The sequence below is a fragment of the Perca flavescens genome, chromosome 22 (assembly GCF_004354835.1).
Source record: "Perca flavescens isolate YP-PL-M2 chromosome 22, PFLA_1.0, whole genome shotgun sequence".
In the NCBI taxonomy this organism is placed as follows: Eukaryota; Metazoa; Chordata; class Actinopteri; order Perciformes; family Percidae; genus Perca; species Perca flavescens.
The window spans coordinates 19,023,100-19,044,586 of NC_041352.1; the positions used below are offsets into that span (position 1 = coordinate 19,023,100).

The 21,487-nt window shown below is 41.1% G+C and overlaps 1 protein-coding gene across 11 annotated transcripts in view; it reads left to right on the forward strand.

The window, feature by feature from the left end:
- scrib (scribble planar cell polarity protein) overlaps positions 1-21,487 on the forward strand; it is a 69,448-nt gene that overhangs the window by 1,634 nt on the left and 46,327 nt on the right. The gene's annotated exons all lie outside the window — the stretch shown is intronic.

Below are 21,487 nucleotides of genomic sequence, written 5' to 3' on the forward strand. Positions count from 1 at the left end.
AGATATAGAGTACATTTGTTTTGTTTTGCACATATATAAGTGTCTAACAAAGACAAAAATAAGCTCCAAACTTGAGTCATGGTGTTACTACTAGGTAATCCATCATTGTATGTATTTCCAGGAAGACTTGAGTCTTAACTAACTAGCAAGATAAGTGGACTTGGATGCTTTAGTCAGTTGAGTGCAGAGAGTTCTCCGGCTGTCGGGTGGGTATGCTGCATGTTGTGAGGGACTAACCCTGACCAAAACTGCTGGCACACAACACGTTGCCTGTAGTAATGGCATCACTGGCCAGTTAGATTGGATGCAGTGTGGGAAGGCATGCGTGGAATGAATTGCAACGCTGTCCCCCACCCACACACCCACATTTGAAATATGATAAAAGTTCTCTTTGCACAGCCAAAGTGTAAGGGGAGCAGAAAAGGCACTGGGTGCGATTGTGATGGAGCAGGGAGTTAAGACATTGTCAGTCTCTCACGTTTCATGGCTTTAGTGGTGAAAGGGGCAAGTGGCACGTTTACTACAACGTAGTTAACAAGTCAACAGAGGCTGAAGTGTTGACAGTGCCTGTCACCTTTTGGGAATCACACGCTATATTGCTTCTTCTAGCAATGGATGTATTGGTGTTTTTGAACAGTCGCTTTGCTTTGACAAGTGTTAGTTTTTACACAAGAGTACTTATTTTAGATTAGCCCTCCCTGAGTTTAGTTTGATAAAATATAGCCTTGTGCATATACAGTAAATACTCTGGGTACACATACTTGGCTCTTGCCTGTACCGTTTTTGGCACAGATGGACAGAGAGAGCTACTCATGAAGACTAGAGATGTTCCGATACCGATACCAGTATCGGTATTGGCTCCGTTACTGCCTAAAACGCTGGTATCGGTATCGGGAAGTACTGGAGTTTATGCACCGATCCGATACCAAGTAATAAAGCCCTAAAGAAAATCTACGTTAAAGTAGATTATTTATGTTCTTCTTCCGTTATAACTGACTGTCAAACTGGACAATAAAAGAAAGTTCTGTGGCGTTCATTGTTTGTGTTTGTTCATGTTTCACAAAGATAGAAATCATATCACATCCATACAGGGATAGTAGTATACAGCTGTTAAAACATAATAAAATATATGACACACTGGTATCGGATCGGTACTCGGTATCGGGCGATACACAAATTCAGGTATCGGGAAGCAAAAAATGGTATCGGGCCATCTCTAATGAAGACACACTATATATCAGCTGCTAAATATTTTACCCGTCTTCAGTGTAGTTAGAGCCTTTTCTTGGCCCAAAAACTGAGACCTACGTTTTCTCCACTTAGTTCATACCTGTCAGATATACACAGTGTACCTGGTGCATGGCCCCTGAAATACTGAGCGACAGATACACCAAATATTCTGGTGCAGACAGCTAACCGACAGTCTCTCTGTGTGGTACTGGCTTCAACAAGGAGACATAAATGTGTGGTGACAGAATGTCTCGTGTGGTCGCAGTGAATGCATAGCGTGCAGACACAAAGCATATGGGCCTTCTCTGGTCATCAGAGTCAGCGGGGCTTCAGCAAGGGAGCAGTGTGAGAGGTCAGGCCCATACAGGGTTGGTAACAAGGGCATGGACTGTTTGATGAATGGCATTACCATAATGAGCTCATAAGAGCGCGAGGGTCTAAATGTCTTTATGCTTTTGTGTGCTCCTTCCCTGTCACTGTGTATTCAAGTCAGAGATGAGTCTGTGGACTTACTTGTCAGTCTATTTTTAGATGTCAGTCTAACATCCCGAGGCATTTTTGCTCATCAGTTCATCCCATGTATCTGTGAATGAGCCCGGTATGGCTGAATCGTGGCATGCTTATTGGCTGCACCAGTATGTACAACATATGCCATAGATAGAGAATAATAGGCTCAGAGGTGACACCTCTTCACAAACTCACTTCTTTTAAAGCGGGAGCTACAAACTGCCCTCGGACACAGTCACAAATTTACAGGTCAGTCAAGCAGGGTTAGTTTCAGTCAGGTGAATTTATGTGTACTCTAACATTTTACACAATGACATAATCAATACAGCCCTAAAGATGTTTTAAAAACAGGAAACTGGGACCATGTTTAAACCTACTGGGGATGGATAGGTCTAGATTGTATTGGTAGGGATTAAACGTAGTGAACAGATGGAGATTTAGACGTCCTAACAGTTTCTTAAGTTTGCTTTGACTCACCCCCACCACACTGCCCACCAATCTTAGATTATACTCTCTGCGACAATGATGTCTCCATTTGCCACATCAAGAACATTTTAGGTTTGTAAAAAATAAATTTAGAATTACTGTTTTTGTCGGATTTTAGGGCAACATCCTATCCAGGCAGTAATTATACAATATGAAATAGTAGCATTAAGTATGACTTATCTGTATGAAATGAGTTTGGAGAAACCTTAAAAGTAGGCAGCTGGTCAGGAATTCCCCTCATGCCCATACATCCTTAGCCTGTAATGCTGCGTCGGAGCTCTGTTTTCTCATTGCATAAAATCTAATCTCAGATAGTCTGCAATGGGTCTTTTGTTTTGCTATTGGGACATTTACTTTGTGAGTTTTGTTCATGTTGATCATTAAAACACCAGAGCAAAAATGGAGAAAACATTGTTAACTTCTTTTCTTTCAATTTCTATAAGTTGGCAGGCCTCTGTTTCTCACCGGTGAATCCTTATGTTTGCTCAAGTTTTTTTTGTCAATTGAGGAATTGCATGTGATAGTTAAAAGTACATGTCCCACAATCTATATTTCCCTTTACTTGCTCTGTTTTCTGCAGGGACATTTTGCACTAAAGTAATCTGAATTTCTCTCTGCTGCTTTGACAAACTAGCCCTGCCTCAAAGATCATGTTGAAGAAGAGGGAATTATCTTTTTAGCCATTCTCAAGTCCCAATTACAGTTTACAAAGAAGTCCATTCACAAGTCCGATTGCCGCCCCCCCCACCCTCATATCCAATGTCATGGCTCTTTGTGTTTCTTGTGCGCATTGCACTGCCCTTCGCCAGGAGTACATTAATTCTGCAAGCATATTGTGACTCAAATGATCACTTTTAAGATTTGTTCGGGGTCAGTTACACTTGCTGAACAGCACAAGGGGCTCCTTTTTTGGAGGAACCAGGTGGGATGCAGGTGCGGTAGGCAGAAGCCCAAAATTGGCTCCAACACATGCACATGACCGAGTATATTTACCTGTTCTTATTTTGGATTTTCCATTGTTGAAATAGGGAACAAATCCCTAATGGGTGTGTCTCCATTAGACTTTGCAAAACAGGTTTTATGCATGTTGCTCCCAGTATTATTACCTAATAGGACCTTCCAGGTACACCTGATATGTTACAGTACCGATTTCCTTCCTCAACACTTGCCACCAAGAATTATATTAACTGTGGCATCCAATATCTGGGCTGTGAGCAAATCTGTAACTGCTATTAACGCCTGAATGACCAATTGTTCTTTCCATATTTATAAAGTTACACTACTTATTGGAGGTCCGGTTTTGTCTAAAAAGGAAAAATGAGATGTGTAGATATGTTATTTTTGGAATTAACAGGATGCATATGTGCATGATAAATAGGAAGGATGACTAGCCTATGCAATCTTTTTAATCCTCAGCTGTCACCAGTGCCCTCTGTGTGTGTGTGCAGATCTGTGGCTAAAGGAGAGATTAGGGCTTCACCCGGCCGTGAAAATGCCCCTCAGCACCTCAGTTGCGACCCCCCTTCATACACGCCACTGCGTCTTAGTGTACACTTCCTCTGGGATCTGCTTTTCTGCCATTTGGGTCACTTTTCAGTACATAAATACACTGATAAAAATCGGAGTACTTTTCTCTTGAGTCCCTTGTGTATGTTCAGCCTCGGGTCAAGAGAAACCCAAATTAAACCCCCTCACTCAGCTTGCTAAATGTGAATTGGGATACCATTTTTTTTTTTTTTTTTTTTTTTTTTTTTTTTTAACCCAAGCTTGAATAGCAAGGTGTTTTATTTTTTGTGTTTGATTTATAAGTCTTTATTATTTTCTCAAGGAAGATTGAAAAATGGCTCACTCTAATTGAGAATAAATGGTCCTCCACCCATCTACTATATCATTCCTAGTAAAGGTGTAAGAGAAATGCAGCCTGGCTGGGCTTTAAATCCAAAAGCTGGCTGCTTACGAGGGAAATTTTGTATAAATACTAGGACATATACACTTCACACTGTGTCCTTACAGTGTACTTGTGAGTTCTGCAGTCAGTCTTCCCTCCCTGAGTTTTTAGTTAGCTCTACAGGGAGACCTGGTTTGTCTCTCCCCAGCGACTTGCTGAACTAGGCTTGGACCAAAGATAAATTACACCTGCCACTGGCCTCTCTGCGGTAAAACCACATCGTTTCTCTGGCGCAGCTCTTTCTCACTCTTCTGCTCTCTTTTTTTTTTTTTTTCCTGCTTTGGTAAAGCATGTTGAAGCCAGAGGTAGTATTGCACACAAAGCGTAATACATCTAAAGTAGGATTTGTCGTGTGAGTGTTTTGTGTCCATGTCTTAGGCCAGACTATATGACTTTCTCAGATTGTGGCTGTGACAGAAGCTATCCCACCCTGACTGTAGAGGACTACGTCGGTGAGAAAAAGAAGTTGTTGTTTTTTTAACTTTTGTAATCAGCATAGAGGATTGGATAGAGGATCACAGTGCCTTTTTGATGCAAGAGCACATTCAGCAGGTTTCTTTGTCTGAGCTGATGACCAGCTGGTCTTACATCCTGCCTGCCCCCCCTCCCCCCAATCTGGTGGGACAGAGGGGTAATGGGAGGTGGGTGTGTGTGTGAGGGAGAGAGTGAGTATGTAGTGGTACTGGTAGTTGGGGGGTGTATTTCATTCCAGAGATGGATTAACAGGAGAAAGGGGGTGCTTTGGCACATCCACATGAGGAAGTGACCAGGGAGCTGAGCTGAGCTCCTCTGATCCCTGGTCCTCTGGGGCTCTTGGTGTTGGCGCTATCCATCCATCCATAAATGCCAGTCTGGGCTGACATCCAGTGTCAGGTGGAAAAGAAGCAGCCAGAGAAGTGGTCACAGAGCAAACCGCTGGTGCCCTGGAGACTTGTGCACAGTGTAGATGGATCTTCTGCTTTGTTCTATCTGACAAGCACGTGCACACCCTCCCTCCCTCCTTCCCTTCCTTTCACTTTGAGAAGTCATGCATTCTTCCTGGGAAATGGCAGCAATGGTAACAGGGTTATGTCGAGCCTCCAGTGCATGCATAAGGACAGCCACTGCCAGTATTTAGTTTTATTTATTTTAATGTAAACCTGCACACTAATGGTGGCAAGGTGCATGTGGACGTGCTGCCCTGCATCTGTTTATGCCACTGATCTAGGCTATTACTTAATGTCAAGTGCCCCTGAAATGCACTATTTTTTTTGCCCCCAGAACATAATCCCTAATTGATGCATCCCATCTACAATAAATCACAACAATTTTGTTAATTGGTTGTTTCAAATCATTTCTGATGTTGACTTTCAGCACAGTAGCATTTGATGATGATGATTGGACCTAATGCTGGTCTGTTCACTCATGCTGCTGTTACTCGCCACTTTTCCCATGCACTCTGGCCTTGGTCGCCAGCCTCAAAGGTAAACAAGGAGGCAAAGCCCCAGTGAATAATTGATGGCTGGGCTGGTTGTGGCAGCTGTTTGCGATAGGGGTGAGTCTGTGGCTGCGCTGCATGCCCTGCTGTAGCACTGTCATAGGACGGGAGCTCAGTCTGTTGGTCACATGCATTAAGTACACACACAGACAAGATGTGCAACGTGATGCCATTTTCTCTTTTTTGGTCCGACTGTACTCATGTGTTGATTTCATCCTCTTAGCAGCCAGTGTTTAGAAACCTCAGAGGTAAAGAACACAGGCCTGTCTGTATTCAGGTGCAGGGAGTGGCAAACTTAAATCATTATTATTAACACAAAAACTAAAATGCAAACCAAGAAGCCAACTTTATTTTGTGTCAGATCGGCAAAGTGGCTGTTGGCCACTTTTTACATTAGCTAAATTTCCCTATGGGTATTAAGCAACAATTTCCCACCTTAGTTGAGCAAAATCATCAGTCGCATAATTTTAAAGTTACAACTAACTTGTAGAGTATGATAAAATAGATTAATTGTTAGGTCAATAAACAAAAAAAACAGTAAATGGTCCTCTATTAAGAGTTGAAAGTTGTTGTTTTTTTGTAAGACTAACCAAAAACTTGGGCTGGGCGATAAAACGATAACGATATGTATCGCGATAGACACATAATCAATATCAATAGAAAATGCTGTCGATAAAACGTTCGATAACTTGTTTTTCTTCATCAGAAAAAAAAAGGTTGTGAATCACGTTTGGTTGCATGAACAAAGGCCCTCACTCTCTGGCAACCTAGCAACGTGGGGAGTGACACTGTAACAGCCAATCATGTAACAGTATCAAGTTTGGTTGCGCCACATCGCTGTCTCGTGTTCTTCAATAACAGAACCGGCGTGGAGTGGAAAGTGAGTGCCGCAGCGAACGAGGAAATCGTTGATAAAACCATAGACAGTATAAAACAGGAAAAGTCAGTATGGCAGTTTTGGGGATTTTATAAGTCTGACCGTAGTCAGACCAATGTCGTCAGACCGTCGTCCCCACCAACACTGGTACGACCACAAACTTGTTTTACCACTTTAGCCGCGCTCACACTTTGGAGCACAGCCGTATCCGCCATCAACGTCCAACAACATCTGCAGCTGCAACACGGCACAAGCAGCAGAGCGCCATGGAGAGGTACTCTGCATCAGCGCCTTACTAAACGCTACAAAGAAATAACGGAGGCAGACATGCTGAGCACTGTCCAGAAGCCAGGTTACCAACCTAGCACTAAACCTGCAGAAAATAGTTCCTTCTCAGGTTTCTTATATTTAGCTAACACTTTGCACTATTTTATGACACTTTATTAAGCATTTCTTACTTATTCTTTAATTTTGCACCTTAATGTTAAGAGATAATTGTTAAGTGTTCATTGTGATTTTAGACCTGTTTACATTTTAATTATTTGAGTGTTTTCCATGGTTGTGTTGACATTTCTGCTTTTATAACTGAGGGGATTATAATCAGAGCAGGGTTAAGTTTAAAATAAAAATGTTTAAATTTAATATATTTTTCTCCTGGTCCTTATTTTAAATAGGTCATAAAAAATATCAATAATTATCGATATCGACCGATATGAAAAACTTATATCGTGATACAGTTTTCAACCATATTGCCCAGCCCTACCAAAAACTCAAAATATCCAATTTATTATGCAATGAGACAAATAAGTTAGTAATCTGCACAATAACATTTTTTGGGGATGTTTTTAATTGATAAATGTAGGAGGCTTTAAGCATAAACATTTAACTTTAAATATGAAAACCAAATCACAAAACACTTCTTTGTACTCAAGACTACACAGTACTGCAAATGTTCTGTCCTGAGAAGGAAAAGATTAGAAAAAACAGTAAGATTTGCTAGCTGTCAACAAGGCTTGGTAAACACGAGACAAACTTATCAGCCAGTTGTAATTGCCTAGTACGATGTTGGTTATTTCCCATCCTGTTAGCAGTACAGTTTGAGGTCATCTTGTGCCAGATGTTTATTCGGCTTTAGTAAACTGCATTTGCACATTTTCAACAGGCTATGTTTAGGCCACAGACTCAAAAGGAGATCGCTGCTGCAGTTTGGAGTAGTTAAATTCAGCAATGACATTTCTTTGGGATAGGATGCTGTTTTTGGACCTTTTAGATCATACAGGAGCCCAGGAACTGCACTCTCAGTAACACAAATGCTCCTTTTGAGGCTAATCTGTCAGGGTGCTGATGTCCCTGTGGGGAAAAGGTCATCCGGGATGGCATAAATCCAACCACAAACAAATGCTGCCCTTTATCTGCTGGCCACACACAGTCATTGAAGGCCTCTATCTGTCACACCTGAAACCTGATAGCCATTGTCAGCCTCAGTGTACTGTCTGTACCAGTGGCTTTAGATGGGAGCGGATGAAAGTACATTTCACTGGAATTGTACCTCGTACAATTTCATGTGACAAATATAAAAATTTGATTGATTGTCCCCTTCCCACACCTTCCACTCTCTTACTTTCATCCAAGATACTTGCTAAATATTAGAGAAATAAACTGTGTTTTACCACTTGACAGAAATGCTTTTTGTAAATATCTATTCAGCAGTAGTAGTGGGAATTTGAATTTAACCAATTAGCAACCACTTCATCTACACAACAGCTACCACAACAGAGCTGCTCTGCTTTTACATTTGTTTTGAAACAGGCGGCCAGTTCGGAATGACTTCAGGATGCACACAAGGCGCTGGTTTTCTGTAGGACAACTCGGCCACTCAGTCAGCGTCCAAGTTCGGCCCAGTCTGATTGCTGACATCCGTGTTTTCCTTGTTGATTCCTTCATGTTGGGAGCGTCTCTCCAAGCAGGAAGTGAAAATAATCAAGTGAGCAGTGGAATGCCCTGTTTTTGTGAGATCATCTCCACTCTGGGTCTTGTTTTGTAGGAGGAACTTTAAGTCCAGGCTTAAAAACAGGAGGTTTAAGAAATATCAGCTTATGTTTTATTGTTGTTTTGACCAGTTTCCACCTCCTAGTACAGCAGTGTTTTTGTTTTGTTCCCTGCCTTCTCCCTCTCTCCCATATACACACTCGGAAGCTCACAGTGTCTCTGATTGATACAGTTTATGATAACTAATGTGAAGCACCTTGTTTTTCTGTAATCTTACAAGATGTGGCACCGACCCATGAAGGAATGTTAAGCCCAACAGCTCAAGAGTCATGATAAAGGAGTACAGTAATACACTTGGGGCTGCAGCGGTGTTTACTACTAGAATGGCTGCGTCTACACCACTTGAACTCTCGTCACTTGACTCACGCTATCTCACTGCTGGTCATCTGCACGGCTCCAGAGTGCAAACATTTGGTTCCATTTGGGGAATATTTTCTCCCAACCCAGCCAATGATTTGATGATTGTCTCTAAACTATGTAGTGTCTGAGTAGCAGAAATGTTTTTTGCTCCATTGATAACAGCTGTCTCTGCTTTCAATCTTCAGGACTCCTGTTAAAATTGCTGCAATTTAACAATAAATCAGCCTACACAAACCAAAGCATCTTAAAATGTCACATGTGCATTAAAAAAACAAGACTATTATCTACCTTGACCATGAACTAATCTGGGATAATATTTAAAATGTGTTATAATAAATAAAATGTCTTTCTTGTGGTTGTGTTGAAAGCTTTCATGAGCTAGCTAAGTGCAGCATACTATACTTTATACACACACACACACACACTGTACGTACAGTATATCTGCATTGGAATATGTGTACTATGCAATAACAGGGCTCTATTGCAGAGCTCAGTGTTTTGAGTTTCCTGATCACTTAAGATATCATTGACTGAATAATAATTTTCATCTTATCTAAATTGCTGTGTTGTCTACTTCTCCTCCTTATTGATCACACTATTCATTTTGCCTACCATTAGCCAATATCACTAAATGTTGTAGAAACATTCTCTGTTCTTATAAGTCGGCAAACTGCCATGTTGTATTTGATTGTGAGGTCTTTTTGCTGCATATGCTAGATTCTGCTTAAGGTGCATCTTGAGCTGTAATACCTCTAATGATCAGTGTTCTATGGGAGTGTTTTTACAGTCAGTGTGCTGACAGTCCACAGATAAATATGGTCTTGTCTAACCGATTTTGGCAGACTAGCCTATATAGTGTTTATGTATGTATGTTAGGGCTGTCGAACGATTATTTTTTTCTTATTCACAATTAATCGCTGAATTTCAAAGTTAATAATGATTAATCGCATGTTTTATCAAATGATTAAAATTCAATTATTTTGCATTTCATAACTGTCTTTATTATCAATGTAAACCACTTCTTACCAGTGTTTCGTGATTGGGAATCAAGGGTGTGTGTGTGTGTGTGTGTGTGTGTGTGTGTGTGTGTGTGTGTGTGTGTGTGTGTGTGTGTGTGTATACACAGTTGAAACCAGATATTTACATACACTTCAGAAAAAAATTTCTTTACTGTCATACATTAAATCAGAGAAAACTTTTTCTGTTTTAGATCAATACATATTAACATATTTTTTGCATTTGTTAAATGTCAGAATCGAGCGAAGGAGAATTTTTATGTATTTTTTTTTATCACTTTCATCAAAGTCAGAAGTATACATACACTAAGTTTATTGTGTCTTTAAACAAAAAGAAAACACCCGATGATTCCATTCTGAGCTTAAGAAGCTTCTGATAGGTTAATTGATTCCATTTGAGTTAATTGGTGGCACACTTGTGGATGCATATAAAGGCAAACCTCAAACACAGAGCCTCTTTCTTTGACATCATGGGAAAATCAAGAGAAATCAACCAAGACATCAGGAAAAGAATTGTGGACCTCCACTAGTGTGGCTCATCCCTAGGTGCAATTTCCAGATGCCTGAAGGTCCCACGTTCATCTGTTCAGACAATAATACGCAAGTATAAAAAACATGGGAATGTACAACCATCATACCGCTCAGGAAGGAGACGGATTCTGAGTCCCAGAGAGGAACGTTTTTTGGTGCGAAATGTGCGAATCAATCCCAGGACAACAACAAAAGACCTTGTGAAGATGCTAGCTGAAACTGGTAAGACAGTGTCATTATCCACAGTAAACGAATCCTGTACCACTATGAGCTAAAAGGTTACTCTGGGAGAAGAAAGCCATTACTTCAAAACCACCATAAAAAAGCCAGACTACAGTTTGCAACGGCACATGGGGACACAAATCTTAATTTCTGGAGACATATCTTGTGGTCTGACTAAACAAAAATTTAACTGTTCGGCCATAATGATAAACGGTGTATTTGGAGGAAAAAGGGCGAAGCTTTGAAGCCTCAGAACACCATCCCAACTGTGAAGTATGGGGGTGGTAGTATAATGTTGTGGGGCTGCTTTGCTGCATAAGGGACTGGTGCACTTCACAAAATAGATTGCATCATGAGAAAAGAAAATTTTGTGGATATATTGAAGCAACATCTGAAGACATCAGCCAGGAAGTTGAAGCTTGAGCGCAAATGGGTCTTCCAAATGGACAATGACCCCAAGCATACCTCCAAATTAGTTACAAAGTGGCTTAAGGACAACAAAGTCAAGGTATTGGAGTGGCCATCACAAAGCCCTGATCTCAATCCCATAGAACATTTGTGGGTGGCACTGAAAAGGCCTACAAACCTGACCCAGTTACACAAGTTCTGTCAAGATGAGTGGGCCAAAATTCCAGCAAACTATTGTAAAAAGCTTGTGGAAGGATACCCAAAACGTTTGGCCCAAGTGAAACCGTTTCGGGGCAATTCTACCAAATACTAAGGAAGTGTATGTATACTTTTGACTTTGATGAAAGTGATTAAAAAAAAAAAAAAAAAAATACATAAAAATTGTCCCTATCTCGATTCTGACATTTAACAAATGCAAAAAATATGTTAATATGTATTGATCTAAAACAGAAAAGGTTTACTCTGATTTAATGTATGACAGTAAAGAAATAAAAGTTTTTGTGTTTTTTTGTTTTTTTTAAGTGTATGTAAATCTCTGGTTTCAACTGTATATAGTATATTCATTCCACTTTCCTGTAGCCATGACAGAACTGACATGTGTATGAAATCTGGAACTATTCCCCCAAAGCAACACAGATGTGTAAAAGTACAGAGAAAAAAATGTTTCTTCATGTGAATTGCTGTATGAGGCAGTCTCCAGGTCAATATATTGTTGCTATTACTGAAAATGTAAGGGGTCAGGGACACCTGTGTGGAAAAAGGCTTTAGTTCTGATTGGGGAGCCTCTTTTTCAGATGTGAGTAACTTGGAATCTATCAATATTACATGGTCATGGTTGGTTATTTGGTTGTTGAGCAAACACAATATAAGTCAGGTTGAATGTGTGTGTGTTGTGCCACATGACCAGTTTCAGACTTCTAAAAGGGGTGCTGATGGGTGAATGTTTGTGTGTATGACTCAGAATAGATGAGAGCGGTCAATAGAAGGCACAGCAGGGTTCTTTGGAGACAACAAAGCCGCACGCACGCATGCATGTGTCATGCTCATGCCAGAGATGAATAACAAACTAAGCAGCAACAGGTCTGTAGAAAAGAAGATGGCAGCATGTGTGTGTGCACATTAGTCAGTCCCCTGAGCACCTCTTTTCATTTCCAGTGCAGCAAGAATGCCCCGATTTTCTACTCATTGTTTTTCTTGTAAATATGTTTTGGCCTCAGCACTTAACTTTCCTTTGCTTTTTTTTTCTGTTGATGTGTTTGCTTTTAAGTCAGTTTATGTGGCCACAACAGAACAGCCAAATCTGATGTGATTCAGTAAGTGTTGATAGTTGGGGCATTGTTTATAGTGAAAGGTCAGTTATTTTAACTCGAGGAATTGCAGCAGTTCACAATGCAACTCTGTGTTCATTCTTTGTTTTTTTTTTGTCCCACTAGGCAGCTTTCTAATAATATTTCTCCCATCTCAACTGTTGTGTAAGAGTTCAGTCTAACGTCACAAAACCTTATTTAGGCTCCAGGAGCCTGAATAAAGTGAATTCTAAATAATTTCAGTTCATGGTTTAACTTCTCTATGTTGTCTAGTTTTGATAAACTTTAAGCAAATCTGCCTTAACTTTCTCTTAATAATGGTTTTGCTTAAGTATGAAACATTTGGGGAAAAGTGCAAGGCTTGGTGTGCTCTGTGTAATTAACCCAGCATAGCTGTGTTTGCACTGCAGCACCAGCACGTGACTTCCGAGGAAATGCAGGCATGCCTGGAATCTCCAGGAGTTTGTCCTGCCCTCTGGAAGTTGCACTCACTCCTCTCTCTTGCACACACTTGAACTTACTCATTTCACATTCCTGCTGGCGAAGCCCACACGCAGGCACTATACTTAGACAAACACGAGGCATGCGTGATATGCACATTTGGCTTCAGTTGAATTCTCAAGCCAATCAAGCTTAATTTCAGTCTCCTCTTGTTAAATATGAGTCTTCACTCATTCTAACGGTGTTTTAATTAAGCTAGCCCATGAACGTCTGGGATTTAAAACTCAATGGGAATACTGAGAAGGAGCTCAGCTAAGGACACCTTGATAGCACTTCTCTTCTCTATTTATATTCATATTTTGTCAGCTTGTCTCAGTAAGGTAATTTCAGCTCATTTAGCAGAAGTAGGCAATGGATTATTGATTTTTTTTTTTTTGTGTAAACTGACAATGCTTTCAGGTTAGAGCCTGTCCAATATTAATTTATTGGGCTGATATTATCTCATTGCCGATATATCGGTATCTGTGTATGTCAGGGATTGAGCATATGTGTGGTTGGACTCTGACACTTCATCCTTTAGATGAGGAACATGCTGGCAATGGTACAAATCTGCTATATGTGCTCTAAAGTAGGGCTGCACCATATGAAAAAAATATGCGATAACGTTGAATATCGCGATATTACTTGCAATAAATAACCAGATATTAAAGGTAGTCAGTTCTGCTGCTTTCAGTATTCTGCTAAAATACAACAAATTGCTTGTTGAATTTGAAAAAATAAATAAAAGATTCCAACATCATTTTACTGATCATTGAATTGAACGTAAAAGGCACCACTAAAAAATGACATAAAGTGCAGTTTTCTACTGATATCTTTTTTTTTTTTATTGCCAAAGTGTCTTTGGCAATATGTCACAGCCTTTCGCAATGTGTTTATTGCACGAGTTGATATCGCGATGACGATATAAAAACCGATATATTCTACAGTGTGATTCTTTCTGTGCATAATCAGGTTCCCCTGTAGTGTATTTTCAGATCTGCAATCGCAATCCAGATCCATGACGTTGTGCATGTAGAAGAGCAGTCTTTCAGGAATCCATTGGGGATCAGCATGTGCTTGCCTGTGGGTGTTTTGGTTGTTCCTGCTGTTGATCCTCTCTGGAGTTGTGTAGGAGGGGTGTGCAGACAACTCTGTAATTATACTGTCTACCTGACATACTAATGGCGGTTGGCATGTAATCCTAAGTAACGGCATCCTTGTCTTCTGTCTTGTATTGTAGATAAGCATGTAAGCATAAAGTGGTCTTCTGACCCAGTGTTTATAACGAAAAAAAAGCACATGATAACAGAAATAAAGCCAGATTACATCACAGTAATGGTTCTCCTGTTCGTGATGATACAGTGCAGATTTTCAGATACTATATTTAATCTTCAAGCAGATAAAGAGTCTGAATCGAGGAGAGGCTCAGTTTTCATTTCATTGTCATTTGAACGTCAACTAGGGAGGTTTCTGCTTCCTAGTTCCCCTGGCTTCTTCATTGAACAAATGCTGGTCGCCAAGGTGATGGATCTCCCAGGGCCTGTCAGGGAAAGACACCAGATGGGCTGGGGCTTCCCTGTCACTGCAGACCTACTGTACCTCCATGTGTGCACAGAGGCCCTGGCGATTGCTGTTCCAAATCTGCTTGCAACGCCACAACCTTGCCCTCTGCCCGATCCAAATATGTCGTACAGACGCAGAGAGGAAGACTAGACCCTCTCATCTCAAAGACACCCTTTGTCCTTGAGCTTTGAAAAAGTTACAGCTGCAAGGCAGAGACACTTCATAGCAACACCTAAAGTGGAACAGTTATTTTTCCCCAGGGCCTGGGATGCTCGATCAGTGAACTATATAGAGATGACTTTGTGCTGCTCTTGTGGACCACTTATTGAACTTAGTGTTTTAGGCTTAAATGCTTTTCTGATGATCTGTACTCCCAACACTACAAATTTCAAATCTTAGAAATATATGCCACGGTGCAAATTTTCTAATGCTTTTAAAACAAGCTACGTGCTGTAGATTATGTAGGTTAACTGAATTATTTGTATTCTGTTGCCATTTGGTGGCATACTAGTTAAACAACTTTTGACCTTTTTTTAAATGTATACATTTACTCAAAAACAGTAGGAGTCCTTGTGTAATCCAGATTTGTTGGATCCAGGCAAAAGTGACAGATGTTTGTCAGCTCATGTCTATGTAGCACAAGGCTGGCTGTTAATGCCACCTGATAGGGTTACTTTTATGTGGAGCATATTTGAAATAAATGGCCGATTTGTTTTATTTTTCAAGCACCAAAATCCCTCTGACTGTAGTATAACCTAGGGGTAATGTAACATTAGCTCTTAGGGGTGTGACGAAACAAGACACGAGATTGGGTTCACAAGATTTTAACACTATTTTAAAGAAAACTTCAATTAAGAAATATGACCTTTTTTTTCAATTGAAAGTCACAAAATGAAAAACAAGCACTGTGTAAGGTTTTTCCAAACTCAAATGACTGCAGCGTGAGCTTCTAACTTCTAATTGAAGCTGTGCATGACCTTCTAACTGAACTACTTTAGTCTCAAATAAAAACTAGAATGAAAAACAGTCAAAATGAATGGCTGTTTTTTTTTTTTGTCTTATTTTTTAAGTGCAACGTTCTCTACCGTACGTTGTTCCATATGTACGGTGGAGAGATTACTTTTTACTCGGAGAACCAAAATTACAACGCGACCAAGCGTTTCATTGTAGCAGTAAACAAGGAAGTAGGCTGCTTTTGTATCGACTTATGACCATTTTAAAACGAGGGGAGAACATTTCTTTGTTTAATATCATTAAGAGTAAAGTTAGGTTTTGCTTTCTGCTTGTGACTCATTTAAAAAAAGACAGAACGAGAGCGATCTGTGCGGGTCAGCGCCACATTGAACTGAGCGCTGCAGTCGAGAGAGAGAGACCGAGACCCTCTTAACATTCTAACGCTGGGTTTTACAGGCAGCTTTTTTACAACTGCAACTCTGGAGTCAACTTTGGAGAACGGGCAGGGGATCTTGTATGCTTATTTAGAGGCCCAAGCCAGACTCATCTTTAAAGCCAGATGTATTATAAGACTCACCAGGACAGAATCGACCTACTGGCTGCTGCTCTGCACCTGTGACCGATATCGCAAGACAACTTTTTTGAAGTCTTGCCACATTTTAATATGAGATCTTGTCACACCTCTATTAGCTATTATAACTACAAGTGACTATCAATCCTCATCATCAGACTCTCCTGCCATTCAGTCTGTCAGCAGAGACTTAAAGGAATGCTGTAATAAATGTTCTGTGAATCATGATCATTGTACAGTGTGTCAGAAGCTGGCAGCATGGTTGTTTGAAAACTATCTTGCAAAAATCTCTCAATTTCAAAAGTAAAAATGCACTTGGCGGGCTGTCAATTTACCATGGCTATGGTACATCCATACAGTAGCTGTCCAGTTCCACGTCAGTTTCAAGCATTCCTGAGAGAGAAATACAAAGACAGAGACCTGTATTAAGCTGGCTGCAAGAGGGAAAATGCCAAGACCGTTAGAGGAAAACGATCGACACTGAGCCACATGATCCTGTGAGGGAGGCCACAACCTGGACACGTACAATGCATCAATTGTACAGAGACTGCTTTTGCACTCACAACATACACACACACACACGCACTTTCAGTCTGCTTTTTAAGGTTTCATACTCTAAAATGTCCCTGTAGTAAGATGTAAAGTAGCTCCATGCATATCTTCCACAGCCTGTTCAATGCCGTTCTTTTTATTTACATTGAATCAAGCAGCTACGGAGCCAAAGTGCTCTTTTTGCTGTCCTGGTGTTTGATCATGTTAGGTGGTGACAGTATATTAACTAGCCAGCATTACTTGTGTATACATATATACAATGCTTGGGCCACGCAGTGCCAGAGGCCCTGGTTTACCATGTTAGTATCCGTCAGTACAGCCTCACTATGGGACAAACGGAGAGCCGACAGGCAGGCCGCAAATACCGGATCCAGTCCATCCAGGAAAGAGAGCCAAACGTCCTCTGTGGACTATGAACAATAGGGCTTCTGGGTTTGTGTCATGTTTGTAGTAACAAAGAAAGAGAGTGATAGAGCATGTGTATTGACAGGGGGTGGAGGTGAAGGGCCTCCTTTACAGTTTCTGATTCCCCCTGTGTACTCATTCATGTGTGCTGTGTGAAAGCATAGCTGAAGAATCATTAGTTCAACTAAACCGCAAAGTCTCATTTCCATTTTAATTTATTAGCAAACAAGTATTGCTCACACAACTTTGGCCCATCCCTATGTGTTCACTTTGTGGTCATGATCTGCTCAGTGACTATCCAGACACCTGCAGGATCAGTCATCAATATTTACATTTCCAGGCAGTGTTGGTGTTGATTATGCTGCACCCTCTTTGAACACAGGCCCTGCGATTTGGTTCTTCACTACAGAAACTTCCCAACACACTGGTCATTTCCTCCATTGTAGTTTTGTGTTGTTATAATGCTTCCTGTTTTCTCTAATGTAGAAGTAGGATATTGTCAATAACAGTCGATTGATTTTCTAGCTTAAGTGTTGTGATTGTTTTGTCAGGTGGAAGATGGGCTTTATGAAACCTGAAATTGAGGCGTTGGAGCTCTGAAAAGATCAAGTTCAAGGCTTTCAGCCTGACTGCTGCTTTGAATCTGGTTTGGATTGCAAATCTGCACTGGGACTCAGTGCTAACTCTCTTTGGCGTTTTCCCATTACATGGTACCTGCTCGACGCGATTCGGCCGCGTTGCCCCGTCCTCCTTTTTCCATTGCAGATTTAGTGCCGCCTCATGCCCATTGACATATATATAATGGACCAATAGACCCCGTTGCTCGGGATGGAGACCAGTGAAGGCTATTAGAAGCACTTTTCCGGTGATCTCTTGCTTTTTGTCTCTCGCAGCCTCCAACTGACAGAGACAACGTAAATGTGACGTGAGCAACGTGTCTGAAAGTTGTAAGTCTTCTGGTAGCTGTGCCAAGAGAAATCTCAATCATTCCCAATCTTATAGAGACGGAGAGTGCAGGTATATGTAAGGAGATAACATAAGCACAGGCTAATTATTGCTAACTAACATGCTAGTTAACATTAGTAATTAAACCTAAACGGCTAATGTAAGTCTAAACTGCCTGCGAGCTTCTCCTGTACTATACGGTAATTCCTCTACTGTGCGACAGTAAGTCACTTGGTTATGACACAATCGTTAGCCTATTTTTACAAAAACGTCTGCTACGGAGCCATAACGTGAGGTACAAGGTAACGGATGCTAAAAAAAGACTTTTTTTTTTCGTAATGGTAAACCAAAAAAGACGAGTAGAAGCGAGTCAAGCAGATGCCATGTAATGGAAAAATGCCACAATTTCTCCCTCTTTCTTTCACGGTGTTTAAGTTGTTGACATGGTTTTAGTAACCAAAGCAGTGATTAGTCCACCGGTAGGGCTACGTTGGAGGGATTACTCATCTATTTTTAGATAAAGCTTTACTGTACATTGCAATCACCATTTTTTGTTACAGAATCATAACCAAGAGTGCCATAGCATTTGCCACTATCATACATCTATCTTTGGGAAGTAAATAAAGTATTTTGCACCTGAACATTTACATCGATAGAAAACTGCCTCAAGTGGGCATGGGTGGCAAGTATATCAATGGGTGGCAAGTATATCAAAACTGTCCTATTTAATATGTTTCCACAGCTAAGCTGGGAATATAGTAAGAAGGTAAATATTTTTCAAAATCCTAGTGTTGTACATGTGCTTGTGCCACAGAGATGGCCATGTATATTTGTGAGTGGAAGAGCCTCTTAGCCACCGATGCCATGCCCACCTGTTCTCTCTATATCTTCATCTGTCGCTCTCTGGAGTCTACAACAACAGACCCAAGTGTGATATATAGGCTTTCTATTTATTTTACTGTTTGCGTTGACATGTATGTACAGCTGTCAAATGGGAATCTATAAGTGGAACATTCCAGGCTACACATTTGGCTAAATTCAATCCGGATCCACTGAAACATAATAGTAGTGTCAACTCAACAAAACTAATCAGCATTCCCAGGAGGCAGAGGGGGAAAAGCACTAGTTGTCACTGTGGTTTTTAATGTTCATGTTTTTTGGCACTCGCAGTGGCTTAGTGGAAACACTATCTGGCTGTACTGTATTTTCAGTAGGTAGTTTTAAGGTGTTTATTGTGGCCACACTGTCATTGTTTCAGTCATTTTGCCCTAAAGGTTCCCCCTTTTCACAAGCAGTCTTTCCAGGTTTCCCTCTGTTTATCCAGAGTGTACACTCACACACACACACACACACACACACACACACACACACACACACACACACACACACACACACACACACACACAATCATAAACACACATACAGTATATAAACTGTGTAAATGCATCCATCCATTCCTTACTGACTCTGCCCTGACTAATCCTCACTCAAGAAAACATGGCAGAGGACAGACAGAACAAGAGAGACTATTTATGCAAGTATGTTTATAACTATTTGTTGCCCCAGGTGCTACAAGTGCATTAGTTGGGGATGCAATTTTAAGGCTCTGCCCTTACTTCATTACTTCTTTAAGCCTGTAAAATATAAAATGCTGGCTTTTCCTCAAGGGGCTTCATTTCAACTATTGAAATGAGCTCACCTGTTTAAAAAAAAAAACACAAATATGGAACATGTATGTATACAAACATTATTTAATTTTTTTTATGTGTTGTTTTTAAAGCTGATCTATTCATCCCGGGAATCTCAAGCACCACACGCGCAAATCTTTACCTCATCACGCAAATGTTGGCAGTACTGTTACCAAAATAGGTTGTTCTTATAGCTAGTAGCTACAGCTTTTAACTCTCCTCAATGTCTTATTGTCAGAACTGGATTTGGCTACTGTAGTATAAAACAGCTGTGTAGTGGTAGGCATCGCTTTCGGCTGTGTTTGCTCTCCACACAGATCAAAGTCACCAGGACAGGTGTAAGTTGATGGGAGTTAGCTATGCTGTCAGTCATACCAGCTTTACCACGCCCTTCTCTCTGTGTGGCCTGCTGAGGGACTGGTGCCGGATAGGGGGAAGTCACGGCTGAAAGTGCCACTTAAGTGAAACACTAACACTCGCACACATACGCACAGTGTTTTACAATGGCACACAAACACAATTACATGGCCATACAAAGACCTACACACCCACACGCCTACTTATGTGCCAGGTAGGTTGTGTGTGAGCATGTTTCACTGACGATATTAGAATACATAGGTTCAATTCAGCAGTGTAATGCTGGTGTGTTTTGTGGAAATTTGGTTGTTCGTGCTCGTTTCTGTCTCACAAATAATACACCCGAGCTGCAAGCAAAAGAGCGAGAGTGTGTGGGAGACAGTGGGTGAGGGCAGAGGAAGTGGGATGTAGGTTTATAGTTGTGGGTAGGCGGATGGTTGCATTGTCGGCCTGATGTGTTTGGGTTTTATGATGAGGCCAATGGGAGCGTTGTACTCCACAATGCATATGGGCCACAATGGACCAGACTAAACCACGTTAATAGTCTGTTGTTAATAGTCTATTTGTTGCATGTTTTGATTAATAAATGACATTATTTATCTGTCAGAGAGAAGAGCGGCGAGTCAGTAGTCTGTTGAGACAATTTGTTGGGTCAGTGTGGACAAGTCTCTGTCCCCATTAGTGGTGCAGAGTATCTAGAGCTCTGTGGGAATCCATTGTTTACCCTTTATTCTTCATTAATAATCCACCGTCAGTCCCCTCTTTCTCAGCTCTCTCCTCTCTACTTTGCACACAATCTTTCTTTTCTTCTCTGCACTGCTCTCCCCACTTTCTTTCTCTATCCTTCTTAGTCATTCCTGCCTTTTGTTATCCTTTTGTAACATTCCTTTTTCAAGTCTTCATCCTTCCATTTCTAGCCTCTCTGTCTTCTCTGTGGTGCCCTTTCGGTCAATGAAGGAATCCCCTGGCCGGGGTGCAGGGAGGGGGTCAATGAGAGCTGGCCTGTGACTGACAGCCCTGTGTGGGGCTGGCTGCTTGGCCTTTGTCCCTCTGCCAAGGAAAATGGAGGGAACCCAGAGAGGTGGAGCAGCAGAGAGAGAGAGCAGTGGGAAGGAGGGAGGGGAAGAGGACCAGTTTGTCATTCATGTGTAGAAGTGTTGGGAACTTTGGGTTTCTACAGGGGGAGGGGATGCTTTGGCCAAGCAGCAGAGCAACATCAGCCCATATGACTTGAAATGACTAAGCGTGTAGTTTTGCTGTTGCTTTAGCTTCATATAACTCTGCACTGAAGATATTAAGTTTAGGAAGAGGAGGACTGATTCTTATTGCAGAACTGCCTTGTGTCTGTGCTCACTCATGTACTGAGTTTATACCACAACAATGACTGCAGCTATCTATAGAAACAAGGGTGCAGTAATGAGGCTCACCATTTGAGTGACTGACCAAGTTACTCAGTCAACCAAATCCTCTCCGCTTTTTATTTCCCCGGCCGCTAAAAGAGTCCAGGCAGGCACAAAAGCATGTGCTCTCCCCTCCCCTCTTTTTGAGCCCCTC